Below are 21,169 nucleotides of genomic sequence, written 5' to 3'. Positions count from 1 at the left end.
TGTAATAAACATTAATAAAATATTATTAATTGAACCTGTTAATTAGTTTGGGTAGCTGTATCTCCTTCGTCTCCTCCCATTTTTGACAGCTCCTCAGTTTTTCTTAGTCTTCAATGACATTGATACTTTTGAAGAATAATGGTCATATATTTTGGAGACACCTCCCGACATGGGATTGCTTGATTTTTTTTTCTCAAGACTGGACTGGGGTGATATGCTTTCAGTAAGAATGTCAGAGATTAGAGTTTCTATTTCCATTATTATTTGAATGATTTTCATTTGCAATTCTTTAGTGGAGGAAGATTTGTCACTTTTCATTAACTTAAAATTCATTCTATCACTTACTTTTGTCCATGTAGACTTTATTTATTCCAATATAAATTCACATATACTTATTATTTATTGCTCTCTGTATATAATCCAGTTGTCTTACTACTTATTTTATAGATCAAATTTTTCCAGTTTTTGTCTAGAAGCTCATTTCAGGCTGGCTCCTTCTCCTTTGGCATTGATCTTTTTTTTTTTTTTAATATCTTTTTCTCTCTCTTTAACCACAGTCTTTCTTATTTTTGGCTCCAGTCTCATCTTGCATTTTCTCTGCCCTTGCACTAGAATCAATCATTTCTCCAATGAGCTGACACATTTGACTGTGGAGGAATTGTAATGAGAGCTGCTGTGTAGATGTGTTAGATAGTGTGAAGAAAGCATAGCTGTACATTCAAATAAAAACAAGCAAATTTGAAATAACTGGCAGTGTTACTTCTGGAGAAAATGGGAAAAAATCAGTAGAGAAAATGATAGAAAATCAGTTTTCTCTCTCCCTTCACTTTCTCCTCCTTGTCTTTCTTCTCGTTGATTGATTTCTACTTTAACTCCTCCACTACAGTCAGATGCGATATTCTATATGATTTTTATCTTTGCACAGCTGTTGAGACTTGCTTTATTATCCAGTCTAAGGTCAATTTTACATTTGGCAAGAATATATATTCTATGGTTTCAGAGAATAGTGTTTTTTATATATCATCTGGTCTGATTTTTACTTCATTCAAAGTGATCTTGAAATTATTATTTCATTGGACTGCTTGATAAAAAAGACATGAAAATCCTTAAAATTTCTTATCTTTATATTTAATTTTATTGGTTATTTTTTACTATAATGTGAAGCTTGTTATCAGGTGCACACAGAATTTAGACGGGACACTGGGGCCATGCCCTTTAGGTCTATATTTTGTCTACGGTGAGGGGAGCTGGCTCTCTCTCTGCTTCCTGGTGCAATGTCCCAAGCTGCTTTTATCTACCATTTCTGTCAGCCATGATGTTCTTCCTCAACTTTGGCCCAGAGCATTGGAGTTGGACACTTATGGTGTGAGACCTCTGAAATTATGAGTGACAAATATAAATTTCTCCTCTTCCAATCATTCTTTTCATGTCTTTTGGTCACAGCAGTGAAAAAACTAATCCTAAAAACAATCCTAATAATATTTTTATTCATATGTTTTTCCTTTGATGTTAGTATATGATTTTTGTATAGTGTCTCCAGCATTTGTGTATGTTTGTATTTTTCTCTTATTGATATTTCTATTCTTTAGTTCCATCATCTCTATATCCTTAAAATTGTAGGTAGTTCTTTGAAGCAGTATACATACACATACTTATGCACACAAAGTCTATGTAGATAAAGAAATACATAGATACCTGACATTATTTGTTTTTTTTATATAATATGAGGACTGATATTCTAATACACTGCCTTCATACTTATTTTTCTTCCACTTATACTACATATTTTCTATTATTTGGGGATAATAGTGTATAGGTTATAATTTTTTTCCAAGAGCATTAAATCATTTATTGATTACATGATAATGGATGATATACAAGCTTCATTTCCATCTATTACATATCTGGTACCATTATTCAATTTAGATATTGCATAAGATGTGCCAACAATCATTTTTAAATTTATAAACCAAATAATTCCACGACTCCTTCGATGACCCTTTCAATGGTGAACTTCAGAAGGTCACAACTAAACTAAAGTTTCTGAACTTGGCATCATCCTAAAAGAATTCTAACTTCACATCTTCATTCTGAAGATGGCTTCAGAGAAGACTAACTTTACACAGCAAATTTTTAAAAAGACACATTTATTCAGTATCATGATCAGACTATTAAATTTAGCAATCAACAGCTAAAAAAAAAAGTCTACATTAAAACCCTTTGTTGGAATGTTTTACACTTTCCACAGAACAAAAACTAAAATAACCTGTTATACAAATAGTCACAAATACAGTCCTCAAGTTTTTTCTTTTTCCCCATACATGTGAGTATTGTCTAAATCATGTCTTCTTTGTAGCAGCAAGGCTTTGCCACCGCTGTGCTTGGCTGAGTTCCCAAATTTGTTGTAACCTGTAGCTTCCCTGTCACTTCTCTGGCTCTCCTCTCCTGCTAAGCTTAGTTCCCTGGCAGTACTAAAACCTTCTGCCACTGCTATAGCTACTGCTACTTTTGGAACCACCATAGCACTTTGGTTTTGTGGTTTGGCAAAGTATTGGCCTCCACCATCATGAGGTCCAAAGCTTCTGCCTCCAAAGTTTCCACCCTTCATGGGTCCAAAATTTGATGACTGATAGTTGTAATTTCCAAATCTTTGTAGCTTCCACCACCTCCAAAATTGCTTCCATCATTATCAAATCCACTGTAGCCATCCCTAATGCCACTATATCCACCACCACCACAGCTTCCATCAGAGGTACCACAACCACTGAAGTTTCCCCAATGACCAAATTTGCCATTTCCATCAAAACCACCTCCATGACCACCAACAAAGTATCCAGAACCACCTTGACCATGTGGGCGAGATGAAGCACTAGACATTTCTTGCTTTAACAGGGCTTTCCTCACTTCACAGTTGTGGCCATTCACAGTCTGTTTTTTCTGAATGACAATCTTATCCACAGAGTCATGGTCATCAAAAGTTACAAAAATAAAGCCCCTTTTCTTTCCACTGCTTCCATCAGTCATGATTTCAATAACTTCAATTTCCCATACTGTTCAAAATAATCTTATAGGTGATGTTCTTCAGTATCTTCATTAATGGCACCAACAAAGATCTTTTTCACAGTTAAGTGGACCCCTGGTTTTTAAGAATTTTCTTTGAGACAGCTCTCTTTGGTTCCACAACTCTCTCATCCACCTTGTGTGGTCTTGCATTCATGGCTGCATCCACTTCCTCCACAATGAATAAGTGACAAACCCAAATCCCCTGGAGCTTTTGGTGTTTGGATCTCTCACAATCACACATTCCATGAGTGTTCATTCCTCATTGCTACAAATGGCTTCTCAGACTCTCATTAGTTGTTTCAAAGCTCAGCCCTCTGATGATGAATAGCTCCCTCAGCTGTTCGAGCTCCTTAGGGGACTCTGATTTACACTTGATGGCAGCAGGAAGAGAGACTTGACCGATGCTTTCTCAGCAGCATCCACGGGCAGAAAGGAGTAAGCTAAGGAATGTATCTGTATAGGTTGTAATTCTAATGTTCACTTGCTAGTATACTGGTTACTGTTGTGTTTTCCACTTTCATTTCTTTTAATTAGTTCCAGCATTTCTGGCCTTCCATCTGGGAATTTCATGTGCCATTTTCAGCCTTACATTTTTTTTTTTTTGAAGAAAAATTGACAGTCTAATTCCTGATCTTTTAAAGGTAATCTATCTTTGTAATATTTTCATTTTTTATTCTACACTTACCCCTTTTTCACCTTTACAATTTTGTAAGTAGATATAGTTTTATTTTAATTTAACCAGCCTGGAGGATTTTTTTTTTAAATTGGTTCTTTTTAGTTCTACGAAACATTAAGATTCATCTTGACATAACTATAAAAGTATGGAATATAATTTGTTCTAATTAAGTCCCCAGTACTTCTTCTTTCTCTCTCATTCTCCCTTCCTGTTTCCTTTCCTATACTCTATTGGTCTTTCTGTTATTTACTTATAGCTTTTAAAAATTAGTATCTTGTGGATGTACATGATGGTGAGATTCTCTGTGGTATATTCATGTCTGTACACAGGAACGTTAGGTCAAATTCATTTCACTGTCTTTCCCTATCCCATCCCTTCTTCCTTTTTCCTTCATTTACCTTTGTCTAATTCATTGACCTTTATTCTATTTTTATACCCCCTTATTTTTTTTTTTTTTTTGGTTTGGTTTGGTTTTGTACCAGGGGTTGAACCTAAGAAGTGCTTAACCACTGAGTGATAACCCTGGCCCTTTATTTTCTATTTATTTTGAGACAGAGTCTCACTAGATTGCTCACAGTCTTGTTATGTTGCTGAGGCTGGCATTAAATCTGTGATCCTCTGCCTCAGTGACCTGAGTTGCTGGAATTCTAAGCATGTGCCACCATGCCTGTCTCCCTCTTTATGTTGGATTGGCTTCTGCATATTACAGAAAGCATTTGGACTTTGAATTTTTGAGACTGGCTTATTTCACTTAGCATGATAGTCTTCTGTTCCATCTATTTACCAGCAAATACCATAATGCCATTTTTCTTTATGCTATAATCATTGATGTGGCTGCATTTCTGTAGTATGCTTATTTAAAATCATTTGGATACATACCAAGGAGTGGGATAGATGGGTCATATTGTGGTTCCATTCCTAGGTTTTTAGGACTCTCCATAATGTTTTGCAGAGTGGTTACACTAATCTGCAGTTCCACAAAGAATGTATGGGAGTACTGTTTTCCTTGTATCCTAAAAAATAATAATAATAATTTTACTACGGGGCTATAGTAACAAAAGAAGCATGGTACTGGCACCAAAACAGGCATGAAGACCAATGGAATAGAATAAAAGACAGAGACAAACCCTCATAAATACAGTTATCTGACACTTGACAAAGGTACCCAAAACACAAGTCAAAAAAAAGATAGCCTTTTAATAAACAGTACTGGGAAAACTGGAAGGAAATATATGTGTAATAGAATGGAACTTAACTCCTATCTCTCATCCTGCACAAAAGTCAACTCACAGTGTATCAAAGAGCTAGGAATTAGATCAGAACCCCTGCAACTTCTAAAACTATAATGTAGGCCCAATGCTCCAACATGTCAGCACAGGAACTGACTTCCTTAACAACCGGGGGGTTTCTAGTAATCTATGTGTTATAGTTTGGATATAAGGTGTTCCCCCAAATCTCCTGCATTAATTCAAGAGGTGAAATGATTATATTATGAAAGCTGTATCCTAATAAGTCCATTCCAGTTTATATGGACTAACTGGGTGGTACCTGTAGGGATGTGGGGTTTGGTGGAAGATGGGTCATTGGGGGTGTGCCCTGGAATGGTTCATCTCCTTATGGCCCTTTTCTTCTGCTCTCTCTTTCTTCTTTCTTCTTTCTTCTCTCTTCCCTCTCCTATCTCTCTTTCTCCTTCCCAGACACCATGAGCTGAGTAGCTTTCTTCCATGTCCTCTTGCCATGATGTTCTGCCTCACCTGAGGCAGAGGACAATGGAGTTGGCCAGCTATGGATTGAAAACTCTCAAGCCTTGGGCCTAAAATAAACTTTTCCTCCTCTAAGTTGTTCTTTTGAAGTATTTAGTTCACAGTGACACAGAGCTGACTAACACAACATGCCTGTGGACTTTGTGCCCAATCTCCTTCCCCTTCAGGAACATCAATTACTTGCATATTAGATTTTCACACTGGTACTCTGTCTTTCTGATGCTTTTCTGTTTTCTCCCTAGTCTTAATCTTCATTTGCTTCATTCAGAATATATTTTCTAACTTGTCTACCAGTTTTCAATTATCTTTTTTGTTTGTTTTTTCCTAGTCTGTTATTAAAATTCCTCATTCTAGTTCTTAATTCAGGTATTCTATATTTTTGTTTCCAAATTGCCATTTAGTCACTCTGTATATTTTTATTTTTAAGCTCTTGGCCTAAGTTCTCAATATTATCTTCCATTTCCTCAATGCATTAAGGATAGTTATTCCAGGTCATGTCTGATGACACTTTTAGCTGATCCCCTGTGACATTGTTCCAATTTTGTTATTCCTGTTTAAATATAGTATTTTCTCCTTCAATTTCTTGTTATGTATTATTTTTGCTGGACAATGGTTATTAAAATGTTACAAATAATTACAACTCAGATGATGTTATACTCTTCATAGGGGATTTTAACTTTCCTCTTCAGTGCTGTCTGGAAAATCTGGTAAAGTGAAATCATCTTAGTTCAATTAGAAACTAAAATATTTAGACCTTTCCTCCCTGATTTTTTTTTCTGTTGCACTAAAATACACACAACATAAAATTCACCATGTAGGCTACTTTTGTATCTATATCTTACTGTTATCAAGTACTTTCACATTGCTCTCTACCTATCACTAACATTCATTTCCATAGTTCTTCTCAACTTAAAAAACTGAAATTATAGACTCAATGCACAGCAACTCATCATTTCACCATTGTACTTTCTGGTTTAATTAGTGCAACTACTTTAGATAGCTCATACAATTGTAATCATATAGTATTTTTCTTTTTTTGACTAGTTCATTTCATTTAGCATATTGTTTATAAGGTTCTCACATATTGTAGCACATGTTATAATTTCCTTGAGATTGTCCTTTTTGTTTTAACTTTTATCTATGTAAGAGTGGACCAATTTCATTTGGGGACCATAGGTGTGAGAGGGATTATCAGATCTCTCAAAGACAAGCCCTGAACTGCAGGCTGTCTTCTTATCTCAGCAAGTTTGCCAAAAATTCTGATGTACCTCTCAGTTTCTCAGCATTCTCTCCTCAAATCAACATATGCACAGCTGGAATGGCTAAATAATCATGCAAAAAATTATCTTTTTTGACATTTTGCAGGTTTTTTAAACTCATTTGAAATCTCATTTCTCATTTCATTTGAAAGACTGAACCATTTACGTTATTATTACCGTAAGTAAATCTAACAATGCATCATAAGTAACATTTGTTTCTATGAGGTGGTAAAGCAATGTGCTGGCCTTTTCCTTCAAGGTGACATCTTGAAACCACTGTTATCACTAGTTCCAAATTGTTATATGCAAATTACAGTATGTTCATTATTTAATGTAATGGGTAAATGTGCATTCATCCCTAGACAATTGGAACACTGGAAATGTTCATATTTTTAAAGATTTTTAGAAAGAGAAATAAACTAATATGCTCATATCTCAAAAGCAATACTACTGATTGCTATATTTTTACATTTTCTAATGGTTTTCTGATGTTGTAAAACTGCTGTGTTGCTTTTCCTGCCTTGTTTACAAAAATGCCAGACTAGATCATTGATTTGCAGTCTGTTTTTAAGCAAGTTCTTTTATTCTCTTACCTTCTGTTAGCAGCTACAGCAACAGTGTATACAGGAGAGGAGATTCATCACACTCTTTTCTAATTCATAGGCTGAGTCTAAAGCAACCAGGATTTAGATTACTTCCTACTTTGGCAAAACTTGGTTAAGCTTTCAATGTCCAAAGGGAAATTCAGACTAGGCATCTATTATTTAAGAACTTCATGGTATTGTTCAACATTATTTTTTAAATACTTCAATTATTTCTCAGTTTGTGAATAACACATTTGAGGAAATTTCAAACCTTCAAAAGAAATAGCATCAACTATAGTGAAACAAACATTTCTTCTCAATCTAGTTCAAGTTGTATTTCAGTTATTAAGCATTCCGAATACCAAATTTCTCTTCTTGGCTCTATCAATATGGAAAGGCACCAAAATGAGTTAATATTGGCAATTTTATGTCTAAAATTTAGGTTGCAGTATCATCTAAATGAAAGGTTAAGAATTCACTCATTCATGTGTCTGTTTTCTTGTATTTAAAAAGTTTGAGAAGGCATTCTGAATCTTTTTTTCTTCTAGTCAAATAGAATTATAACCAGTCAAACTCTAAGATTATTGGTATATATGTTTAAACTGTAATAACAAAAACTAACTTTCAGTACTAAAGTGGCAAAGCTTAAAATATTTTAGAATATATAAAAGTAAGAACTAATGTATATTATGTGTTAATATTTGTAAACTCAAAATATACATTCGCTTATATTCTCAAATATGGAAAAAACAAATGTAGATCCTTTCTATAGAAAATGGACTCTTCACCAGGCATGGTGGTACACACCTGCAATTCCAGTGACTTTGGAGGCCGAGGCAGGGAATTCACAAATTCAAGACCAACCTCAGCAATTTAGCCAGGCCCTAAGTAACTGCTTCACAATGAAAACAAACAAACAAACAAATAAACAAAAAAGAAAGAAAGGGAATGTAGCTCACTGGTAAAGTGGCCCTGGGTTCAATCCTCAGTACCAGTTAATTAATTAAAAAGAAAATGTTTCAGTATAATACATGCAATTAAAACATATAAAAATTGGAGAGCCAACAAGACTATTTCTTTTCTTTTTTTTCGAGCAATTATTCATTACTACATGGCATTTCCTTCTCAAAAGCATATCTTGAAACTTTCTCTTCCATCCATATGTACTGGCAACACCTGAGTTTAATTACAGTCATTTCTCAACTAGATTACTTCGAAAGATTTCCAAATCTTCTCTGATTCTTCACTTGTATTATTTTACAGTCTATAAACAGACATCTGAGGGATAGGTATAAATACAAACCCATTTTCCAACTCTAATATGTTTCATGTTCATACTTCCACACATCTGTTTGCATATTCACTACCTTGCAGTGAATAAAACCAATGGTCATGTCCATTGTTTTTAAAATTCCAGAGGAGAATTACAAGCATTCATGCAAAAGGAAAGCATGTAACCCACAGACAGTGGGAAAAAGTTTATGAAGAGAATTTTGATTGGGTAAAGAAAATTGAAATTGGAGCACATTCTTACAGGGAAAACACAATTAAATTAAATGACTGCTAGAGTACCTGCACCTGATAGTCTAAGCTTTTACAGTGTAATATTTTTTTGGTGAATTCATTATGGAGTTTTGGAATTTATGATGAAGAAAATAAAGAAATGATGAGAGGATACTTGTATTTAAGTTAATCAGATACTAATAAAAACCAGTCAGCAGTTATTTAGTTTTTGTTCTGTTACCAGGATTTGCTGTAACTGTTCTATGTGAATCAATTCATGGAATTCTCTCATCATTCCCAGGGAGTGGACTTCTACTGATGTGCAGTCTCTCTGCTTCTATTCCATTCTATATTATGTGCTTTCATGCTGGTCCTGGAAGGTGGCACACTGTATTTACCATATTCCTTGCCTGTTGACTTTTTGAAGGGTTCTGCCAATTGAAAATTCTTTTGTTCCTCAAATCCTAGTGAGATAAATGTTTCCTGAGGTTATTATTCCTGGGTTACTTGAGTATTCAATATTACTTTCTGATTTTTCAGACTTCCACTAACTGTGTGACCAATTTTCTGTGTTGTTTCCAATGTTTGAAACAACTCAATTGGTTTCTGCCCATTGTAGCCTGAATGATGTAATTCTATTCTCAATTCCATTTTACTGATGAGAATGCTCAAGCACAAATGGGTTAAATGACTTTCCCAGGGTCAGATAACTAACTTATAAGTAGAAGAGTAAAAATGATAATCCAAGTAGTCTGACTTAAGTGTTTTTTTGCACAACTCTAAAATTTACTGCATCTTTATAGCTTATATAACCATATAGAGAAACTCTAAGAATGAAGAGTACTGTATATAAAATTATACTTGTGCATAATTAGTCTTTCTCATCCACAATAATTTAAAAATCTTTTTAAGACTAGGAAAAACAGAAATAATACACATGTTGGAGAAAAAATTCAGGTTCCAAAACAGAATTCAGTCTTGGAATCACACGACCATAAAAAAGTAAAGTATCACATGTTCAGGCATAAAAAAGGGACTATATGAGAGAGAAAATGCAAACTAAATGAAACCTAATGATATTTTTGCATTATTTTATAAAGAAAGATTACCATATGATTAGAAAAAATAATTGATATCTGAGGTAGAAATATTTCCAAATCTTGGTTTTTAATTTAGTGTTTAATTTTCCATGTTGCTAAATTTTTCAATTCGTTAGATTTGTAATAGGTAACGTGATGGTAATGTTTTTTATGTGATTTCATGAAAACTATGTCATAGAAATAACATTACTGCTGAAAGAAGACAAGGCTCTATATTATGTATGTTATCAAGGGGGAAAATATTAATACTGAGACAGCATTTATGGGGTGGCTGCAGAGAAAGTCAGATTTTTACATTTTTCTCTACTGTGCATTGTTCTGGTGAACAATGAAAATTTTGGATGACTATGAACTTTAGTAATTGTTCAATTGGATTCATAATTCCCATATTTTAAAGCAACTCCTTTTGGAAGAAAAGTACAAACACAGTTTTAGATATTTTCAAACAAACACATTTTACTGTGGAAAGTCAGATAACATATTTTAGATATATATTGCTTTTCCCAATTATACTTGACCTATTTTAAATAAAAAGTCTTCTCAAATTTTGCTTTTTGCTATCATCACTTTTAGGGACCCAAGGATAGGTAGAGAAATTGTGTCAGTACAGGCACTAGCAGGAGCCCAGTGTGCAGCCACCAGACTCCTGCAGAGCAGTGAGAGCTCCACAGATACCCATTTTGCTACCCTGAATCCCAGTGTGCTGGCAGCAGAAACTTCTTTGGGATTTGTTGGTTTCTGGTCTGTTTCCTCTCTGCATCAGGAGCTTCCCTGAAACAAAATAGGTTCATCAGTATCTCTGTATTATCAGAATTTATATAGGTCTTAGAAGCTTGAGTGGTGGTATATTCTGGATGAATAAACAAATGAACTTTCAGGTAAAATTTTCCACTTAGATGGCGAGCAGAAAGCTTCTAAAACAAAAACAAAAACACTTCTACAAAGAAAGAATTAATGAACTTTGTGACCCTTTTTAAAATTATGTATCCATTTTGCCCTGTATACAGGGTCCAGGCTACAGTTGCTACTCCATCCCCACAGAATCCATAGCCTCAGATAATGTCTTTATCTCTAAATTGTTTTTTCTTCTTCAGGTTTCATGATTAGTCCAAATAAGATTACATGTCCAGTGGCCCTTAAAATAAACTATATAAGAAGCAGGTAACTATAAAATGTATCTTCATGTTAAAGTATTTGAGGATATGACTGAGAGTTTTCACAAAGAACCAATTAGAAGCAGAGATTACAACTTTTAATATGATAAACTGTTTCCGAGTCTAGCATGCTATTTGTCATTTTAATTACATAACTTTAGTCAAATAATTTTAGTCTGTACGCCATTATTACATTATTTATGTGAAAACATGACTTCATAGATGATGTCTTCATGTTATATACGCTTTACAGAAGTTAACAAAAGAACTATAAATACACATGTGAATAATCATATTGTACTATAAATAATCAACAGATAGACACATATCAATAAGATTTAAAACATCAAGGTAAGATAGCATATTTTAGAGAAATTCTATGCATAAATTGTAATAATATTCCTCTCAATTAGTTAGAATGTAAAATCAAAACCTGCTCCATTAGGTTAACTAGAAAATTATAAAAAAATCTAAATCCTGTATTGCCATGAAAATTAGACTAAAATGCCTTAAAATTGAGGGTGAGCTTATGTGATTCACAACAATAATTTTAGACATGTCTGAGGAAGCTTCTATCTTAGAAAGTAAATCTAAAATTTTAGTAAATCTGGTAACTTTTTACATAATGATCAAAGTAATTCAATTATAGTGTTAATTGCCACTACAACTACTGTCTCAAGGGAGTTTCCTATGAGTTGTAAATAAGCTTCAGCTTGCTATTCACTAGAAAAAAAGTTTTTAATCATAGTATTATAAAAGTACTAAATTAATATAACAAGTTTTCTTGGCTGATAAAATTTTGCACTGATCTAGAATAAATGGAAGTATGAAGTTACATTAGAAACAAACTATTCTAAGTAACTCATTCTTTTTTTTATTGATTGTTCAAAACATTACAGAGCTCATGATATATCATCTTTCATACATTAGACTCAATTGGGTTTTGAACTCCCATTTTTACCCCAAATACAGATTGCAGAATCACAACTGTTACATACTCACATTATTACATAATGGCATATTAGTGACTGTTGTATTCTCCTACCTTTCCTATCCCCTACTATCCCCCCTCCCCTCCCCTCTCCTCCCATCTTCCCTCTCTACCACCTCTGCTGTTGTTCAATTCTATCCCCTTTTTCCCCCCCTCCCCCTTGCCCCTCATAACCTCTTATAATTTTGTGTATCATTGAAGGTCTCCTACCATTTCCATATGCTTTCCCTTCTCTCTCCCTTTCTCTCCCCCCATTCGTCTTTGTTTACTATTAGTCTTTTCCTCATGCTCTTCCTTCCTGTTCTGTTCTTAGTTGCTCTCTTTATATCAAAGAAGACATTTGGCATTTGTTTTTTAGGGCTTGGCTACCTTCACTTAGCATAATCTGCTCTAATGCCATCCATTTCCCTGAAAATTCTATGATTTTGTAATTTCTTAGTGCTGCATAATACTCCATTGTGTATAGATGCCACATTTTTTTTATCCATTCATCTATTGAAGGGCATCTAGGTTGGTTCCACAGTCTAGCTATTGTGAATTGTGCCGCTATAATCATTGATGTGGTCGTATCCCTATAGTGCACTCTTTTAAGGTCCTCAGGGAATAGTCCAAGAAGGGCGATAGCTGGGTAGAATGGTGGATCCATTCCCAGCTTTCCCAGGAATCTCCATACTGCTTTCCAAATTGGCCTCACCATTTTGCAGCCCCACCAGCAGTGTACAAGTGTACCCTTTTCCCCACATCCCCGCCAACACTTATTGTTGTTTGACTTCATAATGGCTGCCAATCTTACTGGAGTGAGATGGTATCTTAGGGTGGTTTTGATTTGCATTTCTCTGACTGCTAGAGATGGTGAGCATTTTTTCATGTACTTGTTGATTGATTGTATGTCCTCCTCTGAGAAGTGTCTGTTCAGGTCCTTGGCCCATTTGTTGATTGGGTTGTTTGTTATCTTATTGTTTAATTTTTTGAGTTCTTTGTACATTCTGGATATTAGGGCTCTATCTGAGGTGTGAGGGGTAAAAATTTGTTCCCATGATGTAGCTCTCTATTTACCTCTTTTATTGTTTCTCTTGCTGAGAAAAAAACTTTTTAGTTTAAGTAAGTCCCATTTGTTTATTCTTGTTGTTAACTCTTGGGCTATGGGCGTCCTATTAAGGAATTTGGAGCCTGACCCCACTATATGTAGATCGGAGCCAACTTTTTCTTCTATCAGATGCACCATCTCTGATTTGATATCTAGCTCCTTGATCCATTTTGAGTTAACTTTTGTGGATGTCGAGAGAAAGGGATTCAATTTCATTTTGTTGCATATGGATTTCCAATTTTCCCAGCACCATTTGTTGAAGATGCTATCCTTCCTCCATTGCATGTTTTTAGCTCCTTTATCAAATATAAGATAATTGTAACTTTGTGGATTAGTCTCTGTGTCCTCTATTCTGTACCATTGGAGTAACTCATTCTTTAAGGAATAAAGGAAGAAAGAGGAAGTTATATTATAGATCATACAGTCAGGTACTGACAAAACCAGGATTAGTTCATAGGTCTCTTTACCCTTCATCCAGTTGCTAGAAAACAAATTGCTACCAGTGAGATATGGTTATTACGCATGGCCAGAGCCATAGAAACATAAAAATTAAATTTGAAATCAAAATAACAGTCACTTTTCAGTGAATTTCTTGTTTGATTCTTCAGAATCTGATCCCAAACAATCTTCACCTGTCAACTTTGTTCTTCTAAAATGCAGACATCTATTTTTGCACTACACTGTAATATCTAAACTTTTCTAATTTGGAAATTTCAGAAAGAACAAAATATATACCAAATCACAATATCATACTCACTCCTTTGATTCAATACCACCCCCTTGGCTGTACCAATAATTTTTGCTTTCACATTTTACTCAGTTCAATAATTTATACATTAAATTCTGACTTATTTTTTTCTCTCAACATCCTTTACATTCCCATTTGCTCTTCTGTTTGTAGTTCAAGAATTTAAAGTAAATAGATAATTTATCTATTTGCTAGTTTATTAAAAATGAGTTTTTTAAAATTATTTTGCTATTCATATTAATGAACAATTTTATCATAACAAATTTCACCAAATTTACATTTTTTGAGAAAGAGATTAAATTCTATTATAGTCTTCTGCAGATTGCAATTTTTATCCAAAGAGCTCTAACAATTTTATCACACTCATGAATTTCTAAATGTAATATATAACTTAGGAATTTTACTATATCTTAACAGAATTAGGTGTTTCATCATTTTGAGAACTTTTGCTACTATATAGAAGGAGTAGCATCTTACTTTCTTTATTCCCTTGTTCGTTTTCAACTACGAATCTAGAAAAAAGATGTTGAGATCTTAGTAAAATGATAAAGTATTTTTAATAAACTAGTGGTCTTCTACTAACACTTCTCTATTAGCTTACAAAAATGTAACAACTGACACAATAAAACAAAGGCAGTCAATGTTGTCAAAGTCTTGGAGAAATGTCTTCTTACCAAAGGTGGACAGATCTCAATTTAGAAATGCTCTTGGTAGTTGAAAATAAGCTTTCCTCTCCAAAACAGAAATGTGAGAGAAAAGTTTTGCCCTATATTTTTAAATACTAATTTTTATTTAATTTTTAACCTTTAGAAATATCACATAGGGCCTACATACAAAGAAGTCCATAGAATACCCATGTCACCTTATGCAGATGAGGGACTACTACTTTGAAGACCTTAAAGGGCCATTAAGTCTTTCCATTTCTGACCCTGCTCCTTCAGAAAGGAACCATTAAAATGACACTTAATATTTGAATTTGTCAGGGTTTTCTAGAAGAACAGAATCAGGAAGATATTTAGATCTAAATTTATATATATATATATATATATATATATATATATATATATATATATATTTAGATATATATATAAATTTTAATCAGGAATTGGCTCATGTTACTAGAGAAGCTAAAGTTCCACAATCTTCTGGGGACTCAGAAGTAGATGTGAACTTCAAATCCAAGTTCAAGGGCCTGAAAAATAGGGGAGCCCTCGCATAAGTCTGAAGATCAGAGAACTAGGAGCACCAATGTAGAAGGCTAGAGAAGATGGATAGCCCACCTCAAGAAGTGAGAGCCGCTTTACCTTTCTTTTTTTGTTGTTGTTCTATTTGGGCTGTTAATAAATTAAAAGATGGCTGAGCACCTGTTTATCAATGTTATGTTATCAAACCGTTGTAGACCTCTGGACCAATCTTTTCTTTTTTTTTTTTTTTCATTTCTTTTTTTGTAATGCTGGGTATTGAACCCAGGGACTTGAGTTAAATCCTTTCGTTTTGCTGGGAGTTATTTTTGTGCATTTTCTCTGTGCCCTTGAATATACCTGTATGTTTACTTTTTTCTTTTGTTTTTATTTGTTCTAATTATTTATAAAGGACTATAGAATGCATTTTGATACATCATACATAAATGGAGTATAACTTCTTATTCTTCTGGTTGTACATGATGTAGAGTTACACTGGTGTAATCATATTTGCACGTAGGGTTATAATGTACAATTCATACTACTATGCTTCCTACCTCCATGTATGTTTATTTTTTCAATGGTAGTTTATGGTATTTCATTGTGGTTATATTTATTTTTATTTTCTAACTTTCATCTTTATTTAAAGTGCTTCTAGTTTAGGGATTTTATGAATAGACACAATACTAATCCAAGCATCATCAGTTCTCTCTTTGAATATATACCTTGCTTTTGTTTGTGCTATATAACCTAGGTTAAATTTCTGGGTTATACCACATACGTGTATTGAATCTATTTTTCAAAGTTAATGTTATCAATTTATACTGCAGGCAACAATGTGTGATAATTTCCATAGTTGAACAGAGGTAGAGTATATGCAATTAGAGCTCTCATTTAAATAAAGGAAAAATAGGAAGCACTCAGCAGTCACAAAACTACCCAAGTATGAAATCTTAACTGCAACAATTGTCAAGAACTTCTATCTTGGGAACTGGGGAAGTTCTTTCTTTAAAATTTATTTTTTATTCTACTCTGTTATATAAGACAGCAGAATGCATTGCAATTCATATTATACATATACAGCACAATTTTTCATATCTCTGTTTCTATACAAAGTATATTCACACCATTCATGTCTTCATACATGTACTTAAGGTAATGATATCCATCTCATTCCACCATCTTTTCTACCCCCATGTCCTCTCCTTTCCCCTCCCACCCCTTTGCCCTATCTAGAGTTCATCTACTCCTCCCATGCTCCCCCTTCCTACCCCACAATGAATCAGCCTCCTTATATCAGAGAAGACATTCAGCATTTGGTTTTTTGGTATTGACTAGCTTAGCGTTATATTCTCCAACTCTATCAATTTGCCTGCAAATGCCATGATTTCATTCTCTTTTATTGGTGAAAAATATTCCATTGTGTATAAACCACATTTTCTTTATCCATTCATCTACTGCAGGGCATCTAAGGTTGCTTCCATAGTTTAACTACTATGAATTGTGCTGCTGTAAACATTGATATGGCTGTGTCCCTGTAGTATGCTGTTTTTAAGTCCTTTGGGTGGAGATGGAGGAGTGGGATAGCTGGGTCAAATGGTGTTTTTGTATTACTATGTTTTTGTATTCAATTTGCCAGGAATTTCTTGAAAATTTATGCATCTATGTTCATTAGAAATATTGGTCTGAAGTTTTATTTCTTTGATATGTCTTTGCCTGGTTTTGGAATCAGGGTGATATTATTCTCATAGAATGAGTTTTGGAGTGGACCCTCTTTTTCTATTTTCTGAAATAAATTGAAGAGTATTGATATTAGTTCTTCTTTAAAGGTCTTGTAGAACTCAGCCGTGCATCAATCAGGTCCTGGGCTTTTCTTGGTTGATAGCCTTCTGATGGTATCTTCTATTTTATTGCTTGAAATTTATCTTCTTAAATTGTGTATATCATCCTAATTCAATTTGGGAAAATAATATGATTCTATAAATGTGTCAATTCTCTTGATATTTTCTCTATTATTGGAGTACAAGTTTTCAAAATAATTTCCAATTATCTTCTGTATGTCTGTTGTGATATTACCTTTTTCATCACATATGTTAGTAATTTGAGTTTTCTCTCTCCTTTCTTCATTAGCATGGCTAAGGATTTGTCCATTTTATTTATTTTTTCAGAGAACCAACATTTTGTTTTGTTAATTTTTTCAATTGTAGTTTTTGTTTTGATTTCATTGATCTCAGATCTGATTTTTATTATTTCCTGCCTTCTACTGCTTTTGCTGTTGATTTGTTCTTCTTTTTCTAGGGCTTTGAGATGTAAAATTAGTTTATTTATTTGTTGACTTTTTCTTCTTTTAAGGAATAAACTCCATGCAATGAACTTTCCTCTTAATACTGCCTTCATAGTGTCCCAGAGATTTTGATATGTTGTATCAGTGTTCTCATTCACCTTTAAGAATTTTTTAATCTCCTCCTTGATGTCTTCTGCAACCCATTGTTCACTTAGTAGCATATTATTTAGTCTCCAGGAGTTGGAGTAGTCTTTATTTTTTATTTTGTCATTGGTTTCTAATTTCATTCCATTATGATCTGATAAAATGTATGGTAGTATCTCTACATTTTTGTATTTGCTAAGAGTTGCTTTGTGGCATAATATATAGTCTGTTTTAGAGAATGATCCATGTGCTGCTGAGAAGAAAGTGTATTCACTCATTGAAGGATAAAATATTCTATTTATGTCAGTTAAGTCTAAGTTATTGATTGTTTTATTGAGTTCTATAATTTCTTTGTTCAGCTTTTGTTGGAAGATCTATCTAATGGTGAAGGAGGTGTGTTAAAGTCACCCAAAATTATTGTGTTGTGGTCAGTTTCAATCTTGAACTTGATAAGAATTTGTTTGATGAACACAGACGCTCCATTGTTTAGAGCATATATTTTTATAATTGTTATTTCTTGTTGGTACATGGTTTTCTTAAGCAATATGAAATGTCCTTCTTTATCCCTTTTGATTAAATTTAGCTTGAACTCTACTTTCATTGATACAAGGATGGAAACCTTTGTTTGCTTCCACAGTCCAAATGAGTGGTATGATTTTTAACAGCCTTTCACATTCAGTCTGTGGATGTCTTGTCCTATGAGATGAGTCTCCTAGAGGCAGAATATTGTTGGGTCTTTTTTTTTTAATATCGGTCTGCTAGCCTATATCTTTTGATTGGTGAGTTTAGGCCATTAACATTCAGAGTCATTATTAGACATAAGTTATATTCCTCACCATTTTTGTTTATTTGTGTTATTTAACTTGACTTGGTTTCACTTTTAATTAGTTTTTCCTTTAGTGTAATACCTCTCTCTGATGATTTTCATTGTTGTTTTTCATTTACTCTTCATGGAATATTTTACCAAGGATGTTCTGTAGTATGTTTTCTAGCTGTAAATTTTTTTGTTTATCATGAAAGGGTTTTATTTCAGCTTCAAATGTAAAGCAGAATTTTTCTGGATACAAGATTCTTGGTTGGCATCCATTTTCTTTCAGAGCTTGATATATATTGTTCCAGGATCTTCTAGCTTTCAGAGTCTGGTTTGAAAAATCAGCACATAACCTAACTGACTTCCCCCCAGTATGTAGTCTGATTCATTTCTCTCATGGCTTTTAATATTCTCTCCTTATTTTGTATGTTAGGCATTTTCATTATAATGTGTCTTGGTGTGAATCTGTTGTGTACATTTGGCATCCTGTAAGTGTCCTGAATTACTTACAATTCATTCTTCATATTTGGAATTTTTTCTAATGCTATTTCATTGCATAGATTGCTCATTCCTTTGGTTTGGAACTCCAAACCTTCCTCTATCCCAATGACTTAAATTTGGTCTTTTTATGTTATCCAATATTTCTTGAATATTCTGCTCAAGGTTTCTTATCATTTTCACCATGTGGTCTACATTCTTTTCAAGATTATATATTTTGTTTTCATTGTCTGAGGTCCTGTCTTCCAAGTGGTCTAATCTATTGGTGATGCTTTCAATTGAACTTTTAATTTGGTTTATTGTTCCTTTCATTTCAAGTATTTCTGTTTGTTTGTTTTAGAACCTCTATCTCCTCATTGAAGTAATATTTTGCTACTTGTATTTGTTTATGTAGTTCTTTGTCAAAATAATCTTTTGCTCCCTTTACTTGCTCTCTTATATCATGCTTTAATTCACAGATCATTTTAATTATGTACATCCTGAATTTTTGCTCTGTCATTTCTTCTGCTGTGCTCACCGTGGATTCTAAAAATTTGGTATCTTTATTTTTGGGGGGCACTTTCCTCCCTTGTCCTTTCATGTTGCTTATGTGTCTTCCCCTCTAGCACTGTGGATCTGTGGCATTATTGTTTTTACCCTATGGGCTTATAGTGTCCCTTTAGGGTTTCAATACCTCTCTTTTGAGGGGAAGGACAATGTTAACAGATCCTAATATAAACAATATACAACCTTAAAAACAATTAGTTTCTATTAAGATGTTTACAGTTTGGTCACAATATACAGAAAGGGTAAATTCAATTATTATCTACAATATAATCAGTAAGTTTTTTAAAGAGTTTACAACTTCTGATAGTAGACAAAGAATCAGAGGTGAGGTGTAAGATGATACACTGAGAAGCTAGGAGGTGAGGATATAGAGTTATTTTATCTTAGGAAGTGTGGAAGAGAAATCTAAAGAAGAAGGTTAGTAGCAGGAGAATAGAGAGGAAGTAATTTTGGGTAGACAAGTAAGTGGGAGGACAGTAGAGTACATAAAATAAGTGTGTATATATATATATATATATATGTGTATATATATATATATATATATATATATATATATATATATAATGTTAAAATAGTAAAAATTGGAGGAAAAAAAAGAATATACAACTGTAATGTACTATTCAGAAGTCCAAGTCCTCAAAATACTAATTCAGGTAAAGTGCTTAGTTTCACATATCTTCGGGTTGTGAAGGCAGGAAAATAGGGAAGGAGAAGAAAAAAAAATCTTGAAGGAAGAAACAAGAATTGTTTTGGTTGGAAATCAGTATCTTTCCTCCTTCCCCTCTCATCGAATGGGGGGTCGTCTATTGTTAGCTGGTATCTACGCCCTCATGATGGTGAAGGTAAGAGTGTTACTGTGCTCGGCTATAGCTTGCTAGGGAGAGGGGGGAGTTAGAAACTGGATACCTGGCCAGCTGGATTTCCAAACTGGGAGTTACTCCCACTGAAGATGGTCATACTGTGACCCAAGATGGAGGCATCTGCTTTCAGTGATGAGGTGTTGGGTTGGGTGGGAGAAGCTGGGTGATGGTTGAATGTAAATGATATGTTCAGAGACAGCTCTGTGGCATGCAGTGTGTGGTTTCGGCTATCTTTGGAGCCTGTGCAAAGTTCTTAGGTACAGGCAGGCTACTGAGAGTAGAAGATTATCTCTGTTGCTGCAGAGTTCCAAGATGGAGGCAATGGGGGAGCCCCATGTTGTTAGATGGGAGTCCACATGGGAGTGACTGCCAGAGTTCCTGTACATGGGTAGCTGCTGGGTGTCCTGCATGGAGGCGGTGTCCAGGATTCCTGCTCAGTTTGATGGCTAAAAGTTCTATGCTGGTGCTGATGCCGATGGTCCCTCTCAGGCACCTTGTAGTCTTGTGTGGGCAAGTAATTGGGAAACTTACTCTGACGCTGAGGCCTGGAGCCCCACCCAGGCATGGTGGCCATGATTCCTGCATTGGAGCAAGAATATTCCTCTCAGAGAAACAGTATTCTCACTATTTGAGTCCCAGGTCACCAAGCAACATAGAAGGATGCTTACCTCTGGCCTGCCATCTTGAATCCCCTCCTGTTGTGGTTGTTATTTAATAGACATTTATTCCTTTAGTTAAACAACTTCTACCCCCAAACTTTATGTTTTGTTATTTTGTTAAGTAGAAAGTTTGCAATGTTCTATGAGTCTGTTATGGTATATTTTCTGGAAATCAATTAATTTACTATTTTGAAAATAAGAAAATAAGAAATGCCAGTACAGGAAAAGCACTAATTATATTTTGAAATCAAAAGATCT

At 34.2% G+C, this 21,169-nt stretch overlaps 1 pseudogene across 1 annotated transcript; it reads right to left on the bottom strand.

The window, feature by feature from the left end:
• Window positions 1-2,471: 2,471 nt before the first annotated feature.
• LOC308643410 (heterogeneous nuclear ribonucleoprotein A1-like) lies at window positions 2,472-11,289 on the bottom strand (annotated as a pseudogene). The gene is made up of 2 exons: window positions 11,285-11,289; window positions 2,472-3,467 (listed from the first exon to the last, which is right to left on the bottom strand). The product of its transcript is annotated as a heterogeneous nuclear ribonucleoprotein A1-like (transcript).
• Between the last annotated feature and the right edge of the window lie 9,880 nt (window positions 11,290-21,169).

The sequence above is a fragment of the Spermophilus citellus genome (assembly GCF_964194105.1).
Source record: "Spermophilus citellus genome assembly, chromosome: 3".
Classification (NCBI taxonomy): Eukaryota; Metazoa; Chordata; class Mammalia; order Rodentia; family Sciuridae; genus Spermophilus; species Spermophilus citellus.
Note: the sequence above shows the minus strand (reverse complement) of the source record. Positions and strands in the feature narration are given on the sequence as shown.